Source organism: Stegodyphus dumicola, chromosome 5, assembly GCF_044657685.1.
Source record: "Stegodyphus dumicola isolate Sdum_Otavi_A_Nest chromosome 5, ASM4465768v1".
Lineage (NCBI taxonomy): Eukaryota > Metazoa > Arthropoda > Arachnida > Araneae > Eresidae > Stegodyphus > Stegodyphus dumicola.
Window position 1 is genome coordinate 137,569,512 of NC_140772.1, and position 22,145 is coordinate 137,591,656.

Below are 22,145 nucleotides of genomic sequence, written 5' to 3' on the forward strand. Positions count from 1 at the left end.
ACTCCCTTAACTGTTTCAAATACGAAGCCGATTTTACTGCACTTAAATTTAACAAATCGTTAATATGAGATCTTACAATAATTTCTTTTTTCCCGTATCTTTCTTTAAGCAATTCAACTGCTAAATCATAATTATTTTCCGATACCAATAGTCCTTGAATACTAATTAAGGCTGGCCCTTTCAAAATAGCTTTAAGATAATTATATTTATCTACTTTAGATAAGCGTTCGTTACTGTGAATCGCATCATCAAGCTGTGACCAAAATTCCTGAAACTTCTCTAAATTACCCTCAAACGGTTCTACATGAAGTTTCGGCAAATTTATTCTTGGTTTGTCTGGTTCACTATTCGAAATAAGTGAAGAATTATTATTCAACGAAAAATCTCCCTTATTTTTATCTGAATTCTGAAGATAATTCTTAACTTTCGATTTCGCGTAGATGATACGTTCTCTGTATTCCTGATTATTCTCGACTTCTGTTTCCAGATCAGATACTTCAGGAATTAAATTCTCAATTTCTAGATCTAACTTAAATATCTGATCTGCTTTTTCTTGTAGATTCATATCACATTCTTCTAATGATTTTGTATCTACAATATCCTGTTCTAATAATTCACATATTCTGCTAATTACTTGTGTTGTTAACCTTCTTAACGTTTTACGTTTCGTTTTTGCTTTATCTAAAGCTTTCTTTGTATTCTCATCCGTAATATTACCTAATAATATAATTCTATACTTCTAAATTCTGTTAGAATTATTCTACAGTTCGCATGCATTCAAATCTTTAAAAACGAAACTTACCCCTGCTTCGACGTTCTTGGTACATGAGTCATTCAATGCCTGCTTGCATCAATCCATCCCACTTCTGAAATGTTAGCTTTAATCTCCGTTATTAATCTCAGGACGACTAGGGGTAAGTCGGGCTTTCACTTTTCATTCAATCGGGATAACTCTTGCATTTCATAAATGCTTTATTATTACAACAATTATATACATATATACATATCATTACGGAACATTCTTTACATCAATCCTATTCTCTCGCTTCCCGATTCTCGATTGATATCGTGCGCCCCCTATTGGCGGCTTTTTTACAATGCAATCTATCGGCTGATAACAGGAGAGAGAACTTATATCTGATCCCCTCAGAATTGATAGTTATTGAAAATCTAAATCAAACTAAGGTTGCTTAACTGCAAAACTTTAAATGGGTGATTAAAACTGAAACCAAGATTTTAGCAACTTAATCCCTTACGACACTTTTCTGTAACATGGCAATTTTTATGTTGCATTTTAAACTTATTTGATAACATTACTTCACTAATTCAGAAGTCAAACAACAAAAAATCAGCATTATATTTTCAAAATTTCAAAGGACACCAAACCATCATCCTCAGCTGCAAAAGCGCAAATGAACAAGATAGGATATAATGATTAGATAAGAAATCCTGGACAGGAGACAAGCTTCATCTGGAACTAATTCATATCCAAAATTGACTGCCCTTGAAAAAAAGTCTTGGTCTAGAATGGAGAATGCAGTTAACCGTCATAAAAAAAACCTTGCAGTTATATTTGAAAAACTACTTTTACAGTCTACCAGTTTAAGTACTTCAAAAAATCTTCCCATTGCAAACATTAAGCCAATAGTTAATATTTCTAATGTTAGTTCATCAGAAGAACAAAAGAGAATTCTAAAATATAATTTTAACTTCTCACAAACCTTTAAACTCTCGATTCCAAAGATTTTGGCTCCTATCAAAAATGTTTTCAAGTTCAGTAAAGTTTCAGATTCACAGAAACAAATGATTAGGCATCTTATCACTCATAATGTGAAATTCAATAATAAACCTTTTGAAACCAAATCTAACCATGAGAGAAAGAGCTACAATGCGCGAAATTCATTCGAACCCGGATATTATCATTTCAAAGGCCCACAAAGAAGGCCAGATAGTCGTCATCGATAAGAACACTTACATCGATGGTGTCACTAAACTCTTAAACGAAGGACCATATAATCCGATCCCTAAAGATCCTTCACCTTCGGACCTGTCAAAAATAAAAACTGCAATCAAATTTGCACAAATCCTTTCAAGCAACTTAAAATATTTGCTTATCCCATCTGTTGCGAATTGTGCCAGATTATATGCTCTTCCCAAAATTCATAAAAGTGGTATTCCTTTCCGCCCTATTGTATCAAATTTAGAAACTGCCTCGTATCCATTAGCTAAATATTTAGTTTCTAGATTTTCAACTCTATTAGACAATAACATTTACACCATAAAAGATTCAATAGAGTTTGTAAAAAAGGTTAAAAACATTTCTCCTAGAAATTTATTCATGGTTTCTTTTGATGTAAAATCATTATTCACCAATGTTCCAGTGGAAGGTGCGTTAAGATGTCTAGAAACCAGACTTCGCGAATTTCATTTCTCTTGCATCGAAATTGATGAGCTAATTTCTCTCACTCAACTCTGTTTGAAACAAACTCATTTTCTTTTCCAAAATAAATATTACAAACAAACTGAGGGATTAGCCATGGGAAGCCCCCTCAGTCCCATCCTGGCTGATATGTACATGCATTATTATGAATCAAAATTGTTTGAAACTTTAAACTTCCCGGCATGGTTCCGCTATGTAGACGATACTTTTACCCTGTTTGAAGATAATAAAGATGATTTTAATAAAGTTCTTTCAACAATGAATTCTATTGATCCTGCTATTCAGTTCACTTTTGAACTTGAGACTTGCAATTCTCTTCCGTTTCTCGACATTCTGGTCATACGTAACACATCCAACTTCAGTACTACGGTTTACCGTAAACCTTCATCGGTTTGCCTTCCACCACACTTTAAATCATGTCATCCGACTAAGCAAAAGTTAGCTTCATTTTATTCCTATGTTTTCCGTGCTCTTCAAGTTTGCTCCTCCAAACTAGCCCTTGATGAAGAACTAAATTATTTAAAAGCAATAGCTATTGACAGGGGCTTTTCGCCCAACATTATTAAACAAGCAGTTAAATATTTCTCATCTCAACACACTAAAAGGCACACTCTTGTTTTAGGAGATTATAAAAATTCTGTTGTCATTCCCTTCTTTCCAACAATTAGCTATAAAGTTGCACATATTTTGCAGAAATTTAACTTTCGGGTTGTTTATTCTCCCATCAATAAAATTCCGAGTTCCATACTCAAGGACCCCATTCCGGATATGAATTCCTGGGGTATTTATAGGATTCCTTGCTAGTATGGTTTAATTTACATTGGCCAAACTAAGAGAGCCTTAAAATTTCGCGTCAAAGTACATGAGGCATATGTTAGAAAAAAGGAAACACAGAAGTCTTCTGTTGCTCAACATTGTTGGTCCGAAAATCACATTTTCAATTTTTCTGCTGCCAAAATTATTCAAAAAACATCTTTCTTTGGAGAACTGGATTTTCTAGAGGCATTTCACATTCAAAAAGATCTTTCTGTTATAGTTAACGATCCTAATTCCAATCCATCTCTGCCTTCGGCCTTTAAAGAAATTATGTTTTAGTTCAGGTTTCATCAACAGATGGCGCCACTTGCTTATTCTTGTCCAGGCTTTCTTATGTTATGGAATCATTATTTCCTATTTTGTTCATTTGCGGTTTTGCAGCTGGGGATGGTGGTTCGGTAAAACCATCGAAACTAGTCCTGTGAAATTTTTGAAAATATAACGCTGATTTTTGTTGTTTGACTTCTGAATTAGCTCAATTCATTACTTACCCATTATCCAAGTAACACCTTCATTCATATTACTTCTCAAAAGTATGCATCAGTATCAGTAGTGTAGAACTCTTGGGCCCCTATGCAAAAACTTTTCTTGAGCCCAGCCCCCAAAATTTAGATACTAAAAAAATAGAATAAAATAAAATAAATGTTTTAGATTTTAACGACCACTACTCAAGAATATGCATTAAATAACAAAGATTTTTCATTCATAATTTTGTATTACATTTAGTCATCAATTAAACAGGTTGTTAAATAAAATTTGAAGAAAGAGAGAACTTTAGTTTTTTTACGTCTTAGTTAACCCAAAGTGATTATTTTTCAGTTATATAAAAATAAAATGATAACATGTGGATGACAAAACATGTATTTAAAACATTTTGGTGTTTGTAACATAAAATAAAAGTAACGAATCGAGGGTATTGAAAGACGTGTACAGTTTTAAAGTTACCGCAAAATCGCTGTTGCAAGTTATTGAAAAATAACCAAGATGTTAATTTTGAGGAAAATGTCACTAAACTATAGAAATTTCTATTATTCATTCAACAATGAATGTTTGTTTTATGCTGAAGTGTACCACTTTTCGATTTGTAAGGAACTGTCCTGTGTGGAAATACTATGAAAGCGCTGTAAAGGAAGCTCTGAATGCAAACAAAAAACTACCAAGGCCAAAGCCTGGGAGCAGTGCTTCACTCGTCATATCGCGCTGAGGCCAGCCTAACAAACAGGTATCAAAGTATCACTCCTAGTGCGGGGTCTCCTTTCATGCTTACCTGCATGGGGTACCTACTCTTTCCCTTCCGGTAAAAGCATGGAGGTAAGAACGGTAACTTCCTACCTCCATGGGTAAAAGCTGCTTTGTTTGCCCTTTCCTCCTCTTCCAAAAGGAGAAATAGATTGACAACTGATATACTTTTTACAGCTGTGTAAAGTATCTAAACAATAGAGAGAAAAGTTTTTTTTTTTTTTTTTTTTTTTTCCATGAACTGAGAACTGACCTACAGAAAGCTCTTTTATACATTTTTTTTTTTTCATTTTACGCTCATACTCGAAGAGAAGCAAACAATAAAATTATACTTAAGACAAACCTATTACAATTTTGTGTAATTTTTTCATGATTTTTGTGTAACTTTTATATTTATCTAATTTTTCTTCGTTATTCGTTCAAGGATTACAGTTTATCTCCCTCTTTTTTTCCTTCCTCCTTTCCACTCTTCTTTGTGTAACGTGGTTGTATGGTTAAATTAACTTTCAATTATTATAAATTCCATCCACCTCAGAGCATACATGACATGAATCAAAATAACCTAGGATATGAACTCTGAAATCCTTTTCCTGTTTTATATACTCCCTTCATTATCGAATTGCAACCAGCGATCGCTGTTGGAGGCCCTCGAGTGTGCTTTGTAGTACTTGCAGTGTTCTGTATCTGCCGCTGTAGACCACTTTGAACTTTTGAGCAGATATGATTGTCTTAGTACCTATTTATTTCGATTTTAAATGAATAATTTCCCTGAATACGTGATGTATGACTTTAGAAAAGGCGTGACTGATGCTTATCTGGCCGAGTGTTATGCACTAAATAATTTTTATTGCATAGTTAAAAGTATTGGAGAGCTCGTCGCTTAATGACCAGATGGTCAATGGCCTGGCATTTGTTTAATGATTAAAACAATTCTCAAGACCCGTTCGCGGTCAGACGTTAAAATAGCTGGAAACTGCTAGATCGACCATTGTTTAAATCCCCAAAGAAGTTCCTGCATGAGAGTTTTCGTGATTTTCCCCACGCGTAATGTGGATACGAGCCAGTTCACTTAGAAAGCTTCTCATGAAGACATACTTTCTTTAGGCAAACTGCTTTCGTATGCTGTGCCGTAACCAAAATAATCCAGTCCAAAGATATGTTTAAAAGCTACAAACAGAACAAGAAACAGTTTCAATTAAAAATGCCAGGGTTTTAATTCGAATAACATTAATGAAGTTTAAAAGTTATTCTGAAAATATTACAAATTGCACTTATGTTTTTCATCTTTCGTCACGTGATCATCAATTACTCTAAATATACGAAGCCGCAAAACGCAACAATATTTTAAAAAACTGATGATAACGTATGAAAATTCTGTTCACATCTATTTACATCTAATACGTACAGCGACAAGCCGAAATAATCATTGAAATTTAGGTAAGTATGCTTACATAGGTAAAGATCTTTCATCTGCTTTACCATTAATTATTATTTAATGGTTTACAATCAAAGAGCTGACAAAGCAGACAAAAATACCTACAAAGTAAAGTTGTTATCCATTGTTTGAATTCTTCCGCAAGACCCACTTTTTTACTGAGCGAATTTCCGCAAATTTTAAGGATTTTTCATAATTTTGCCATATAATAAATAAAAAAAATCACGAATTTTTTCTGATTTATATTGAAGTTTCGAGATAGTTTCCAATGTTTAAATGCTTTTAATATTTGCCGGCATCCTTGAACAATCCAATTTCGAATACAAACCACGTTACATGATAGCAGATTAGGTCACCGACGACCGAGCGGGGTTCGAATAGCAGCGAATGGTTTGGTTGCATGGGTGATTTCGTGATTTTTCCCATGTAGAGCATGGTACAAGCCAGTTTCACTTAGAAAAGTCCCCAATGAAGGCATCCCTCCATTTATGCAGATAGCCCTTGTGTGCTTTGCCGTAATGAAATAGAAAACCAAACCAATGATGATAACAGATACCAAATTAAAAAAAAAAAAAATAACTCGTATAACGTATTACATTATACTATCAGCTTAAATCACGATCTTGATCTCTTGTAACGATACTATTAACACTGGCAAAGCTTGATTGTTTGAAAATAAATATAACTTAATGCGTCGTTATCTGACAGATTCTTTGAAATAAAGTGTAAGTAAAAATCCTCGGCTGCGAAGTATTTGCCGAACTTCACGATTTATCTCTCGAGATGTTCCTTAATTTCCAATTATGCTAATATTTGAAGACTTTTTTTAAATCCGTTTTAGTTATGCTTAATTTCAATGCATTCATTGAAGTGCTGACCTAATATATAATGAGATTATTAAAAATATATAAGTATAATTTGAACGCATTCTTTTTCTATGATTAAGTTCTATAAATTACTCCATGTAAATATTAGTTCAGCATTCAAAATTTTACGTATAATGGTTCAAAATTAGTAACTGAGGCAGTTTTAAAGAAAATCTCTAAAAAAATATCGAATGATCTTTCCACGTTCTCGCATAACCCTTAGCTGAATATTTATTAATACTATTAGTCAAATAATTAATTATTTGAATTATATTTAGCGGAGAGCCAAACATTACTCTTAAGAAATTTTTCGTTGAGTGCACTCACTCGTTATGGTTTCCAGACTCTGTAGATGGCTATTGAAAGCGTTCAACGTTTTGTTATCTTGATTGGCTAATGAAAGCTTTCAACGTTTTGTCCTCCTAAACTGGATCTGGATCTGGATCGTAAATTTAAAGTCTGGCCTCTACTACAAAGAGTAATCACCAGTAGATATCTTGGCTCTTGGGCTCTTACTTTATTTTTTTTTTTTCAATCAAAGGCACACTGTCTTGTGTGCCGCGTCCTGGGGACGAAAAAACTAAGAAACACTGGTGGCAAGTCAGGAAAATCATTCCTTCGTGAAAGCATTTAAACAAAGATGCTGAAATGAGTCCATTTAAGCAATAATGCCTTCGTAGATACCATGGAGGTAGGAAAGGGAGGAGGGGCTATTCCGCGCTAGAAGTGAAGCACTGCTTTGAAGCTTGGGTCACCAGACGGGGTGTTTTTTGTTTACATTCAGAAGCTCGCTTGACAAAATTCTGATAGTATTTCGACACACGACAGTTCCATAGAAATCGAAAAAGGGACACTCTCGCATGAAAGAAACATTCATAGTGTGATGGATAATAGCAATTTGTATAGTTTACTGACATTTACGCAAAAATCACATCTTGGTTATTTTTTGATAACTAACAACAGCGATTTTGATTATGAATTTGTTTTATAAAATTCTAAGCTGTTGCACTACAAAAATATAGATTTTAAGAAAATTGCTAAAAGAGATCTGCCAAAATTTATTTTCTAGAAGATTTGAAAAGTTTGAAACTTGATGGCTAAATGTAAATATAAAATTATGTATGTTAAAATATTTGTAATTAGGCACATAGGTCAGATTAAGTTTTTATTAAATAGAGTAACGCATGCAAGGGCTATCTGCCTAAAGAGAGAGATGCCATCGTGGGGGAATTTTGAAGAAAAACTGACCTTTGAGTGGGTATTAAAAATAATACTTATAATTTTCATTTAAATTATATTCATATATTTTTTTTATGTAAAACTTTCGGGTGTGTGCTAAATTAGTGTAAATTACTTTACACGAAAAATATAGTGAATGCACAGAAATTAAAGATTTGCACATGCCGGAAATGATAAATAGGAAATATGTATGGGTATTTATGCATGTGCTTGCAAAAAGCATGTATCTGCCTTTGACAAAATACTTAAATATTCATTAAATTATTTATAAATGTATTTGAAATGAAGAATTTATTCACTTATAAACAACTGTGATAGTACTGTGAAGAAATCTAATGATTAAATGTATCTAATTTATAATGATTATAAATGTTATCTAAATATATAATAACCTTAATATTGAATTGTAAACATAAATTGAAATCCTGTTGACAAATACGTTATAAAACTATTTAAGCAAGAATTGTTCGTATTGGAAAGCAATCTGTTAAAAGGTATTGTAAAGCAAATGCTATGAGATGCGCACTTAAGAACGTAATAAAGAGTTTTGGAATATGTATTGTTGAAATGAAGGGTAAAAAAAAAATCTGATAAGTATAATTAAAAGAATTATTCCCTTTACATTTTATAATAACTCAGTAACAAGTTTTAAATAATACTTAAATAAAAAAAAATAAATAAATAAAATAAAAAAAACTTATTTTATTCCCTTTCAGAAATGTTCAGAGAAAGTCAAATACTATTTTCCTAATAATTCTCTAATTTAAAATGAACCGAATAGAGCATTAATTATAAATTGACTTACATTTTTCGATTTAAAAGAAGCCAAAAAATCATGTCATATTTAAGAAAGTATTTTAGGAAGAAGCTCTATAAATAGAAAAGAAATAATGCATAATTTTAATATTAATAATACAATAAACTTTGATCTTAATTTTTGTACCTTAACCGAATAAAATCTAATTACCTTAATTTTTTTTTTCTAATGTAATTAACGAAAACTTGTGAAAATATTTCATTCAAATTAAACCATTCTGAGAAAACTGTCCTGTGAAAAGTATAGCATTTAATTCCGTTCAGAATGAAATGTTGTTTAAAAATATGTTGTTTTCACATACTTAGGACTCTGAAGTGTTGTAGAAAAAGAAAATATATACATTTATATGTATATTTGCGACGTAATTACAAAATATTTACACCCGAACGCGTCAAATCCCATAGAACTCAATGGTAAATGACCCAATGTTTTGGTCACCACGTAGGGATCGCCGGTGCTTCAGAGCAGGGTACGGAGAAACTTGTTTAGGGCGACTCCTTCTTACTTCCTACCTCCATGGTAGATACATGAGTAGGTGCGACTGAAGTCTTACACACAGGTAGCAGCTACGTGAGCGTGCATAGAACAGGAGAAACAAGTACATCGTAAAGTCACATGTCAGTCATATCGTTAAGTCAAATTAAGATTAATCCTTGCTTTAAGCAGAGCGGTTATGATGATGAGACGTAAAAAGCTGATATCTAAAATACATGTAATTTAAAAAAATTTAGCTGGAATTATTCTAACTGAACTTCAGAGAGTAAGTAATTTCCACGTTCGTAAATATTTAAATTACACAGTTCAATGGCTTTGCAAAATCAAAGTCCATTGAAGAAACACGAAAAGCACATTTTAAAATAGCACCAAACTTGGCTATATACAAAAACTGTGCACAGTTCGCTTTGTCAAGATGATTTATAAAAATCACAAGTCCTTGGTTCAAAACACTAAGCACAAACTAGACAAAAAGTGAGTAAATAAGATACGGAAAAAAATACGAAATATTTACATTATGTACATCACTACCACCGTGGGTTGTGGTGGATTGAACGTGGGGGTTTTACAACACTCTCCTGAGTGGGATCGTTGGTCGTAAGATTTCTTATGGCAGAGTATGGAGAATTTTGAATACTTGTGAAAAATTATGTGCTGTAGTCAGAATCTGTTCCTGAATTGGTAGAATTTTTCACTCTTCATAGAGCTGCAAGTTTCTTATGAACCAGGGAGCGTTTGTAATAGATCGAAGTATCTTGTTTTGGTCTTTTTCTGGAAATTTAGAGCAATATATTCTATTAAGTTTAGGATTTGGTGTGTGGTACAATGGCCTCTCCTAAATCCAAATTGGTTTTCGTCAATAATTTTCAATCTTTCAAGGTGAGTAGTCAAACGGTCATTTAAAATTCTCTCGAAAACGTTTCCTATTGCCGGGAGTAAACTAATCGGTCTGTAGCTTGTGACTTCATGGGTTTTTTTTCCTGGTTTTAGTATCGTAATTATAATTGAATGCTTCCATTGCTGAGGGAAATGTGTGAGTCGAATGCATGCGTTAAATATGTTACAAAGTAACACAATACAGTTTCTTGGAAGTGCTTGCAGAGCCTCATTGTTTATGTTGTCGTACCCTCTTGCCTTCCGTTTTTTGAGTTTTTTAATAATGCTTTGAACTTCGTTTAGAGAAGTGAATTTAATGAAGTTAGAATTATGGCGGGATTTTATATTAACTATTTCTTGCTTAACTTCTTCCTCGTGTTTATTGAAAACTTGTTGTTTGCTAGAACTTCTGCTATGTCGGATTCTGAGTAGAATGTGTGACCCATGTAGTCGATCGGATGCAGTTGTTGCGCTCGGGTATTTCCGAGGGATCATGCGATTTTCCAAACTACATTTGGTTCTAAATCCATGTTTTCAAGGAGGGTATTCCAACTTCTGGATCTATGGTTAATAATTTTTTGTTTAATCTTTCTTGAAAGATAAGTGTGTTTTATCTCTTGAAAGATAAGTGTGTTTTACCTCTTGGGTTTCTTGTCATTTGCCAAATTTTTCTTCTGTTATTTCGCTGCTTTATTAGATTTAAAATATGCTCGGGAAGGTTTTTGCTATCTTTTCTCTTACTGGTGAAGGTAACGTTTTTAATGGCGTCTTGAATCTTGGTATTAAGATTATGAACTGCGTTTTCTAATTCAGCGCAATTATTTATTGAGATTCTGCAGGGAATGCTAGTCATATGATTTTTGAAAATTTCCCAATTAACTTTTTGTTGGGTTTCTTGCAGTGGTGGAGAGAATCCATAAATGTCTAATAATAACGGGTCTATGACTAGAAGCTAAATCATCTTTGACTTCCAGATTAGGTGTTGCTGAAATGTTTTTCATGATAGTGATATCAAGAACTTCTCCGCTGCCGTTGTGGTTAAGGCTTCTCTAAACCAGGCTGAATCACCAACCTTTCTCTCTTGGCGAATAAGGGAACGCGCTGTCAATTTTGGCGCGTTTATCGCACACACTGGCTGAATGTCTGCTGTTTTTTTTAAGATTGATTTTATAGACACGCGGCATTCAGCGCAAATAAACTTTTCGGATAATTTATTAATTCTCGAATACTATATAGACGTTTTCACTTAAATAAAAATTCCGCGTATATTTTGTAAAACATATTCAAAATAACTGATGCTTTAGATGTTTCAGTTTAGTTAGCAGACTAAAATAAATAAGATATGAATAAAAACTTTGAATAGTGTCAAATGGGGAAATAGTTAAAGCGTAAAGTGTGCAAATAAATTTATCTTAATGACATTTTAACAAAAATTTCCTTAAAAACACTGTAAATTCATACTCAAAAAATAACTTAAGAATATGTCATTTAAGTCTGAGGTATATGGAAATAATTGTGCAAGACTCTGAAGAAACACTTTCTTTTAAATGTGTGAAATATTTCATAACATATATGGAAGAAGTATATGTAAAGAAGTATAACATATATGGAGGAGCTTTAGTTGTGGTGATATCTCGTAGGAATATCTGGAGCAAGTATTCTAATATTGTTCCTTTGGGCGTAATCGTTAAGAATTTGGCCATTTCTGTTAATGTTTCTGCTATTCCAAATGTAGTGTTTCGCATTTAAGTCTCCCGCTACTAAGGTGGGAAAATTAAAGTTTGTAATTTTATCTAAGTCCTGTGCTCTGAGTGCATTATTTGGAGGGTTGTAAGCAGCAATGATGAGGTAAGGCTCGTTGAATCCGGTGTAAATTACTGCGGCCGTTTTTTCTAAATTTCCAGTGTTAGGAATTTTGAATCTGGTGTGCTTGAAATGATTTTTAATGATTAAGGCAATGCCTCCACCTCTATTATGACTTCGGTCGTCGCGAAGAATGCTGTATCCGGGAATATTCGTTTTATTGCTTGGTTTTAAATGCGTCTCGTTGATAATCATAACATCAACATTATATTTTATCAAGTAATGAATTATTTCTTGCAGTTGACTGTAAACGCCGTTTGCGTTAAAATATGAAATTCTTAAAAAGCTTGTACTAGCTGAAATCAAGTTCGGGTTATGTGTTGAGGGCCTAAAATTCATAATTCAGGCTTGAAAAGTAATCAAACGCGGCAATGCCGACTTCTAAGTTTTCGAATATAGACTTGGCAGTCTTGAATTTAGTAAAGAATTTCTTAACTTGCATAATCTGGATTTTCACCCATTCAAAGAAAAAATGTTCTTTTTGATTGGTTGTTTCTGCGTTATTGTTATTTTGGGAGGTAGCACGGATTTCGTGTGCATTACGGCTGAGTAATTTGGGGAAATCTTCAGGATTAAGTTTAAATTGATCTTTGTCAGCTTTTTCATGCGCTTCTTTTGCAGTTTTTTCTTCCTCAATACGTTTTTGGATATTAATTGGGTATTTTTTACAACACGGTAGGAAGAAACGTGATTTTCTCCACAAAGAACACAGATGGGAAAATGGACGCCTTTTTGCGTTTTGCATAAGTGCGTCTCGTGGTTTTCTGCGCATTTTAGGCACCTAGGAGTGTAGTTGCACATGCCCCGTGTATATCCGTACCTCTGGCTCCTAAACTGCTTTTTGCAGAGGGTTATATACATTCGAAAACTGTTCAACTCTGAAGACGATCTACAACACAGGCGTGAAAAAATTCGCCAAATTTCCTACTTGGGGAAAGATGCAAAGACGTTACCGAAACCTTTAGGTTTGCAAAGTATTTGAATATAATCTATGTATGTGCACATTTTGTGCTGTAGAAATAACATTTTGATGAATGAAACGTGTCATGGTGAATCTGTAAATGTTACTTCGTTTCCTAAGATACAAATATTAACCATTCTAATGCAGAAAAAATAAATATTACACCAAAATGAAAATTGACTATCCGCCGAAATGGAGTTGTGGCGCCCTCTATTTTTCAATATTGATACTAATCGAAAAAACGCTAGAAAAAGAAAAGTGATATTCGGCAAATATTTATTTATAACATGATAAAGTATGCTATTTTTTTAAATTCAATAGAATTTCGAGGGTGCATTCTATGTAGCAGCAGATTTTTTCAGTACGGCACTGCATTTTATGTGTGATAATAAAGGGCTAAATTTGCTTTTGTTGAACGAATAGGCAGACATTTGTCAACAAACCGCCTTAAGGGCGTCGGATACCTATTCTTTTAGCCTAAATTATGAGTAAGTATAACTAAAAAGGATATTTTATTCCATAATGCGCTGTTTCTATTGAAACGCTTTTCGGGATCTTGGATCATAATCTTGCTACTGGTACCTACTACAAAGAGTACAAACCAGTAGATAAAAATAAGAAAAATTAGCATTAACAAAAATAGAGAAAATGAAAGTGTTAAATTTTTAACACCTCACCCGAAGGCAAAAAAAAAAAAAAAAAAAAAAAAAAAAAAAAAGACCAATAATGAAAAAGTCATTCAATAGAGTGAGGATAAAAACAAATCCGTCCAGGGCAGAGTTCGTAAAAATTCATGAGCGGGGATAGAACCGGCGATCTAGAAGTCCGAGAAATTTTTTCATCAGAGTCGTAGCTAGGGTTTTCAGCGCCCAGGGACGCGTAATGGCAGACCGCACATTGAGTTGAAGAGTGTTAAACGAATGTCGCATACTGCGCATGCCCAGAAACAAATTTGTCGTAATTATTATGTTGGCGCGATTTGGAAAGAAGATAAATACGGTATGTGGTAGATGTACCGCCATCTGATTGTGAACACATCCGGCGTTTAAGTCTTCGTAGAGTATACGTGCAATGTAAAGTAATTACTGTGTAAAATTAGATTTTTTTCCTGTATTGCTCCAACAACTGGAAAGTTGAAATTATTGCGAAGTAATGTGAAGCAGTGTTTACATTCAAAATGTAAAATATAATACTTATGAAATTCTGCACATTCCTTTGGAACTGTACAAATTTTCGTTCAGAAAAAGACTGAAATTTAGGATATATTAGTTGAAAATTTATTCATTATGCTTTTAAGCAATAAAAACAATTCAGGATTTACCATACGTTCCATTCGTATATACATAAAGAAACACTGAGGAATATAACAAGTGCTTGCAAATAACACTGAAGAAATTTTACAATTCTTTAATGCTAGTTTTTAAATTCTTTGAAATGAGAAAATAAAAGCACGAATATACGCTAACAAACTAAGCGAGATACTCCAGTTTACAATTACTGAATTATAGCATGTAAACAAATTACATTTAAATAACGAATTATTACGAACATATGTTAACAAATATTAATTGCACTGTTATTGACAAATTAAAATGAAACATATATTAGAAAAATAAGCAAGCGCAATCGGCATGGACATTAAAATAACTAATAAGCAAAGTTCCACAACACTGCAGTTTTAAACATCACTCGAACACACTCGACAGCCATGGAAATCACGAATAATCTAACGTAGGGTTGCTTAGTCGCCAATATTTCTCCCCGCGCCAAAGGTACACCATCAAGCATGCGCAGTAAGCGAAATTCGCTTAACACTGTTCAACTCAATGTGCGGTCTGCCATTACGCCCCAGGGACAACTGAAGATTTCGCGCTCCCTACTGCTTGCCAAGGATGGAAAACATTTAATTCTAAAATGTAACATCAGTTTGGTGCCCCTTGGATTCTGCGCCCGGGCACAGATGCCCCCTCTAGCTACGCCCCTGTTTTTCATCCTAGTTACCGTTGAGCAGCGATTTCGCCGTTGGCTTTCGCCCACTTTTCAGTACACCAAGCTGATATACAAATAGTATAGGCGATGAAACAAAAGTCGCTAAGTACAAGATTCTATAACGCTACGTGGCTACGTTTTCTGTTTTAACCAATCGGAACAAACAGTAGCAGATACGGTCTGTAGGCTTTGTGAATATGCAGAACATTTACATTGTTCTGTGCTCAAACAATGCAAACTTTCTGTTCTTCTTTGAGCTACGGATATGTGAAATCGCGGGCACGAAATCAGGGGATGCGGAAAACAACTTCATTTTGAAAAGAGCTTATGTGAATGGAAAAGAATGAAAAAATTTCATTCAGTTTAAAATTATTCTGAGCATATGATTTCTATTTATTTTTATTCCGTTAACAAATGAATATTGTTTCAAAAAGTAATACATTGCATTGTTATTATTTATAAATAATTCATATAAAGAAAATGTCTGCGACTATTTCCAAACTAAGATAAATTTAAATCGTTCAATAGGAACCGATGGAATGTTTTGAGTTTCAGAGAAGGTGCGTATCAAGCCTCAGTCTAGCGCGCAGTAGTGGACAGTTTGGAGTCTCTTCTCTTTCATCTTCTTCTACGAAAATGACAAGTAGCTGATTCTTTTTTGAAGAAGCCGATGATTGACGCCATATTTTGATGCGATCGATGATAATAGATTTCCATGACGCTAAAATTATTTCTGTAAAAGAGTTTGTGCAGAAGAGGTAATTATTATTTTACGTAATCATGATAGGTTAACATTTTGCATAGTCGAAATTCTTTTAATCAGCAAGGGAGAATTATTATCGTGTGTATGATTGTAGTTGGGTTGGGCTCGCTCCTTTTAAAATCAGAGTAAAGTATTATTTTGTTTTTGTTTTGGAGGATGCGAATTTCATGTTTTCTTAAAAGAAAAATACTAGTGTTTGTGCAATTTGATATGATTGAAATTTTCTGTTGATTCATAGTAATGAGTTAGTTTTTCATTTAAATGTGTTAAAGGTTGTATTCTATGTACTACGCTTGTTATGCTTTTGAATAAAGTATCTGCAAAAGAATTAAATACTTAAAATGAAATTGTTTATAATGTAAATCATTCTTTTAATATCATTAAGTGCTTTTGTAACTCCGCAGTCATAATTCGCAAAAATTCCTTGCCTTATATGCTAGTAGATCAGGAATAATTATGATAAGCTGTAATAGCATTGTAGTCTAATATATTAGAAAGTAAATTAGTTTTAAGTATGGATGATTAATGTAAAAAAGTCTTAGATATTTCGATTTAATCCGAGAAGAGTATTTTTATTGTCTCAGCTGTTGAGAAATTAATTAAAAATGGTATTGGTAGGCAAAGTGACAGTGCTGAAAATAAACGTAAGTGCAATTTTAAATATAATACAAAATTTTGAAAATCATGGGAACTATTTATAAAATAATGGAAAACATGTTGAAAGTTTTGGTACTTTGTGATTGTCTGCATCTCCACCAGAAAGTTGTGAATTATTATTTTATGTAATAACCCAGGTGGGAGTGTAAAAATCCAAAAGACTCACTTCTTTGTGCATTTTTTTTACCAATATGAGTAGATTCTATTACATTTTATGAAATAAATGAAAACTTGCATTATTTAGATGTTATAGGTAAGTGTAAATGATGACGACGAGATCAGTTATATATTACTAGTACTTGTTCTATATTTCAGTTATTGTTATCATGTATTAAATACAGTTACATATGTGACATCTCCCTTTTTTACAGAAATAAAAGGATTATACATAATCTTTTAAATAATTTTTTTTTTAACTTACCTACCGGATTGAGTAACGTAGTTATGTCCATTTAAAAAATTTGGCTGATCTTTGGAATATGGTAACAGGTAGTTTGGCGACATTTTGGAGGCGATAAAGGCTACTACCTAGGGCTTTGGTAATAATGTGAGAAGTACTGAGTTCCTACGCATTATTTTGTATGAGGGAAATGAGAGATCACGAGATATGTCATGTGACATTAATGGACAAATTACAGTTCTTTAATCGGAAAAGGGGGTAAAATTTGGAAAAATATCTGTAGTACTATATTATTTTGTATTAAGCTTCATTGTGTGTTGTGTGAAATAGTGTTGATTAATTTTCCGATTGCATGGCGCTATCGAAAGTGAATTCTAAATTTTTAATGCGTTTATCTGATAATTCAAAAGAATTGGTTGAATGGTGTATGAGTGTAGGTTTAATTGTGGATAAGTATGAATGTCCAAAATGTGGGAATGAAATGAGATTGTGTGAAAGGAAGGATATTACAGATAAGTTTGAATGGCGGTGCAAGAAATCTGGTGAAAATGGACATTTTGTGAAACGGAGTGTAAGGAAGGGTACGTGGTTTGCTGAAAGTAGTTTGAGTATGGGTGAAATTTTATTAATTTCTTATTACTGGGTGAATAGACTGCCAGTTGACTACTGGATTTCGGATTTAGAAATTAGCAGTAGTACTGCAGCCGATTGGAACTCTTTCTGTAGGAAAGTGTGCGTGCCACGTAATGAAGATTCTGAAGAAGATTAGGTAAGTTAGTATTTTTAATCATTTGAGGATATTATTTTTATGCATTTTTCTAAATGTAAGGAGTAAATAAATTAATATGGTATTATTGGAAAATTGTTACTAGCAATGATGGCTGATCTTTAGAATATGGTAACTGGTAGTTTGGCGACATTTTGGAGGCGATAAAGATTACTTCCTGGGACTTTGGTAATAATGTGAGCAGTACTCAGTTCCGATTACACATTATTTTGTGTGAGGGAAATGAGAGATCATGGGATATGTCATGCGATATTAATGGACGAATTACGGTTCTTTAATCGGAAAAAGGGGGAAATCGGGGAAAAATCTGGAAATTTTGTATTTGGCTTTATTCTGTGTTGTGTGAAACAGTGTTCGTTAATTTTTGGATCCCATGGCCCTAACTAAAGTGAATTCAAAATGGGTATTTAGTGGGATTGAAAGGGGTAGTAATAAGTATTTCTTTAAGGTTGTGCGAGATAGAAGTAAAGATGTTTTATTAAGTTGTTTATTTTACCTGGTACCTTGCTGTGAACTATAAGTATCATTTTAAAGATCCTGAAACAGAAATAAGAAAAGTTTATCGGACACATAATCTTATAATCAAGATTCTGAAGAAGATTAGGTAAGTTAATATTTTTAATTATTTGAGGATATTATTTTTATGCATTGTTCTAAATGTAAGGTGGAAGTAAAGTAATTTGGTATTATTGGGAAAATTGTTATTAGCAATGATTTAGTTTAAAGTAATTAGGATTGTAAGCTAATTTTTATTAATTTAATGTATGTGCTTATTTATATTTTAAGTAGTGTTTTTGAATTTAATTATATTTTAATTAAATGATAGTTATTTTGTGAATTTTATGTTTGTAGGAATTTGGTATACGTTTTAGTTGAAGTAAACGTGCATGGAAATAATTTAAATATGTGACACTAAGTATTTGTAATGCTTGTGGTATGAATTCGTTGGTGATGTTTATAATACAATAGATGGTTTAGAGGTAAAAGTTTTTGGATATTTTATTTATTTTATACGTGGAAATGTTCATATTTGGAAAGGGTATATACTTTTTCGTTATTAGGTAATTTCATATATGTTCTTTTTAACGGGTTTAAAGATTCAGAAAATTGTCATGCATTTTCGTGAAATTTTTGTAATTTATGAGAAAAAAGCAGTGTACGTGGATATGGTGAAGAGTGTGCGCAATGCCATTTTTGTGCAATTCTGGGATTTTTTTTTAAAGTAAAAATAAGTCGACGTGTACATGGTTTAGTGATATTTTAATTAAATGATAGTTATTTTGTGAATTTTATGTTTGTAGGAATTTGGTATACGTTTAAGTTGAAGTAAACGTGCATGGAAATAATTTAAAGTGTACGTGGATATACTGAAGTGTACGTGGATATACTGAAGAGTGTGTGCAATGCCATTTTTGTGTAATTCTGGGATATTTTTTTAAGTAAAAATAAGTCGAGGTGTACATGGTTTATGTGTTTGTGTTATTTTGAAAAACGTGTAAGGAGTATGGTATTGTGCACTTTTTCCCAATTTTGCAGTGAATATTTGTCATGATTAAGCAGTTTTGTTAGATAAAATTTCTAGTATAAGTGTAATTCAGCTAGTAGATTGTTGGAAGAAGTGTTCAGTAGATAAAAAGAAAAGAAACATGTCTTTACTTCGTGAAGACAAAATGGCGGCGAGGAAAAAAAATGGAGGGTTGCAGTAGGAGAGTTGGTCGCCAAATTTTCGCCAAAAAATCGCCAAGTTACCATAATGTAAAGATCAACCGCAATGATTTAGTTTAAAGTAATTAGGATTGTAATCTAATTTTTATTAATTTAATGTATGTGCTTATTTATATTTAAGTAGTGTTTTTAATTTAATTATATTTTAATTTAATGATCGTGATTTTGTGAGTTATATGTTTGTAGTATTTTGGAATATGTTTGAGCAGTATACGTTGAGTATTTTCATGCATTTTCGTGAAATTTTTCTAATTTATGAGAAAAAAGCAGTGTTCATGGGTATAGTGAAGAGTGTGCGCAATGCCATTTTTGTGCAATTCTGGGATGTTTTTTTACGTAAAAATAAGTCGACGTGTACATGGTTTAGTTATATTTTAATTAAATGATAGTTATTTTGTGAATTTTATGTTTGTAGCAATTTGGTATATGTTTCAGTTGAAGTAAACGTGCATGGAAATAATTTAAATATTTGACACTAAGTATTTGTAACCATTTTTAATGTTTGCGGGATAAATTCATTGGTGACATTTATAATATAATAGATAATTTAGAGGTAAAAGTTTTTGGATATTTTATTTATTTTATATGTGGAAATGTCATCCTTGGAAAGGGTATATACTTTTTTGCGATCGGGCAATTTCATATATGTGCTTTTACCGAGTTTAAAGATTCACAAAATTTTCCTGCATTTTCGTGCAAATTTTTGTAATTTATGAGAAAATAGCAGTTTAGATGGATAAAGTTAAGAGTGTGTGCAATGCCATTTTTGTGTAATTTTGGGATGTTTTTTTAAGTAAAAATTAGTTGACGTGTAAATGGTTTATGTGTATGTGCTATTCTGAAAAACGCGCAAGGAGTTTGCAATTGTGCACTTTTCCCAATTTTAATATTTGTCATGATTAAGCAGTTTTGTTACATAAAATTTCTAGCATAAGTGTAATTTGGCTAGTAGATTGTTGGTAAAAGTGTTGAGTAAATAAAAAGAAAATAGACATGTCTTTACTTCATGAAGACAAAATGGCGGCGAAAAAAAAAATAGAGGGTTGCTGTAGCAGAGTTGGCCGCCAAATTTTCGCCAAAAATCGCCAAGTTACCATAATCCAAAGATCAACCAAAAATTTAGTGATACAACACCTCTTTCATAATTTGGGGGCCTAATGCTTTTGTTAAGTGCTGGAAAATTTACAGGTACGTCTTAAGTTGGAGTACTACTAATCTCAGGTTAATTTACGTCTTCATTTTTGCAATTTTAATTTTCATAATTGTTTTGAAATGTAAAACCTTTCCAAATAGCTGCTTTAAGAATGTCTCTTCTGTACCTTTCTATAGTTCTTCCATCTGTTCTTATAATCCCGTATGAACATGGTCTTTCTACATCTTTAAGCTTGATCTTCTATTTCTAGTGGTTTTAATACTGTCACATTCCTATCATATTATCTTTTTTGTAAAACTTCTCTTTTTAATAAATGTTATTTGTGCTTTTCATGTTGTTTAATTCGGATGAAATTCTCTTTTGTAGGCATTAATCCATTCACTTCTCTTCCAGACATCAATTCTGAAGGTGACTTAATTTCAACTGAAATAGGTGAATTACAATATTCCAGTAATACTAAATATGGATCCTTCTTATCAACTACAGCTTTTTCTGACATTTGCTTGACAATTTGAGTATGATTTTGAGTCATTCCATTTGACTGTGGATAATTTGGACTTGGAAGTTCTGGTTTCAGAATTCCATCTCTGTGCAAATTCTTTAAATTTCTTAATTTATTTATACAAATGCCAGGCATTAGTTTTGATCTTGCTTCCCAGTACTTAAGAACAACAGAATTAAAAGATAGTATGCAGTGCGTTCATCAGTATGCTCCTCATCCATGGACTGTTCAGTTACAAAGAGTACAGACTGAAGAGTCCTCAAGTTGAATTTTAAAAAAGATGGGCTTTCTAACAGTTAAATTTCTTTATTTTAGACTATTATCCAAATATGCTGTTTTTGGGATACCATGACATGCAAAAAATGATTTCAGTTGTTTTATCATTGCTACGCTTGATAAATCTTCCAAATGTCCAATTTCAACATATTTGTTAATATAGTCAATTAAATAACCTTTGCCTTGAAAGTAAGAGAGATCTGTTCCCAGTGGTTTCGATGGACCATTAGGTATTTCTTTAGATATTATTTGCTTTAAATTTCTTTAGCTATCATTTTTTCCTCGAACATGTTTTTATAAACTCAAACATGTCGAGCAGTTCAGAACCAAATCTTCAATTTCTTTTATACATTCCTGGCCAATATAATATTTCTGCTGCTTTGTTCTTGCATTTTTTTTAATCCTAAATAACCATAATGAATTCTGCTTAACATATCTTTTCATAAACTTTTAGGTACATCAACAATGGAATTTTTAAATATTAATCCATTTGCTTCTGGTAGTTCTTCTCTGAAGTTAAAATATAGTTTTGCCTGATATGAAACCTTACGTTTTTTTATATGGGCATCCAGTTTTAATTAATTTTCTTAAAACTTATAGATCTAGACATGGGCATGTTTTCTACAACCATTCCAACATGGCTTTTTATGTCTTCTTCAAATAAATCAGATCCGTCTCCTTCAAAGAAAATAGATTCTTTTATCAGTAAATGAACTTGTTAATGCATCCACTATAAGGTGTTCTTTTCCTTGTTTATATTTTATATCAAAGTGATATGACTGTAATCTTGTATGCATTCATTATTTAAACTACTTGTGATTTCTGGGATGCTACATAAAGAAATGG

General features: G+C 32.6%; 1 protein-coding gene across 3 annotated transcripts in view; it reads left to right on the forward strand.

Moving 5' to 3' along the window:
• The first annotated feature begins 15,637 nt into the window (after window positions 1-15,637).
• The window catches only part of arm (armadillo), a 120,341-nt gene continuing 113,833 nt past the window's right edge, over window positions 15,638-22,145 (forward strand). For 2 of the 3 annotated variants that reach the window (XM_085817103.1, XM_085817105.1), the window contains exon 1: window positions 15,638-15,794. The gene's annotated coding sequence lies outside the window, so the exon portion shown is untranslated. The remainder of the gene's footprint in view (window positions 15,795-22,145) is intronic. The other variant, XM_085817104.1, reaches the window with a different exon arrangement.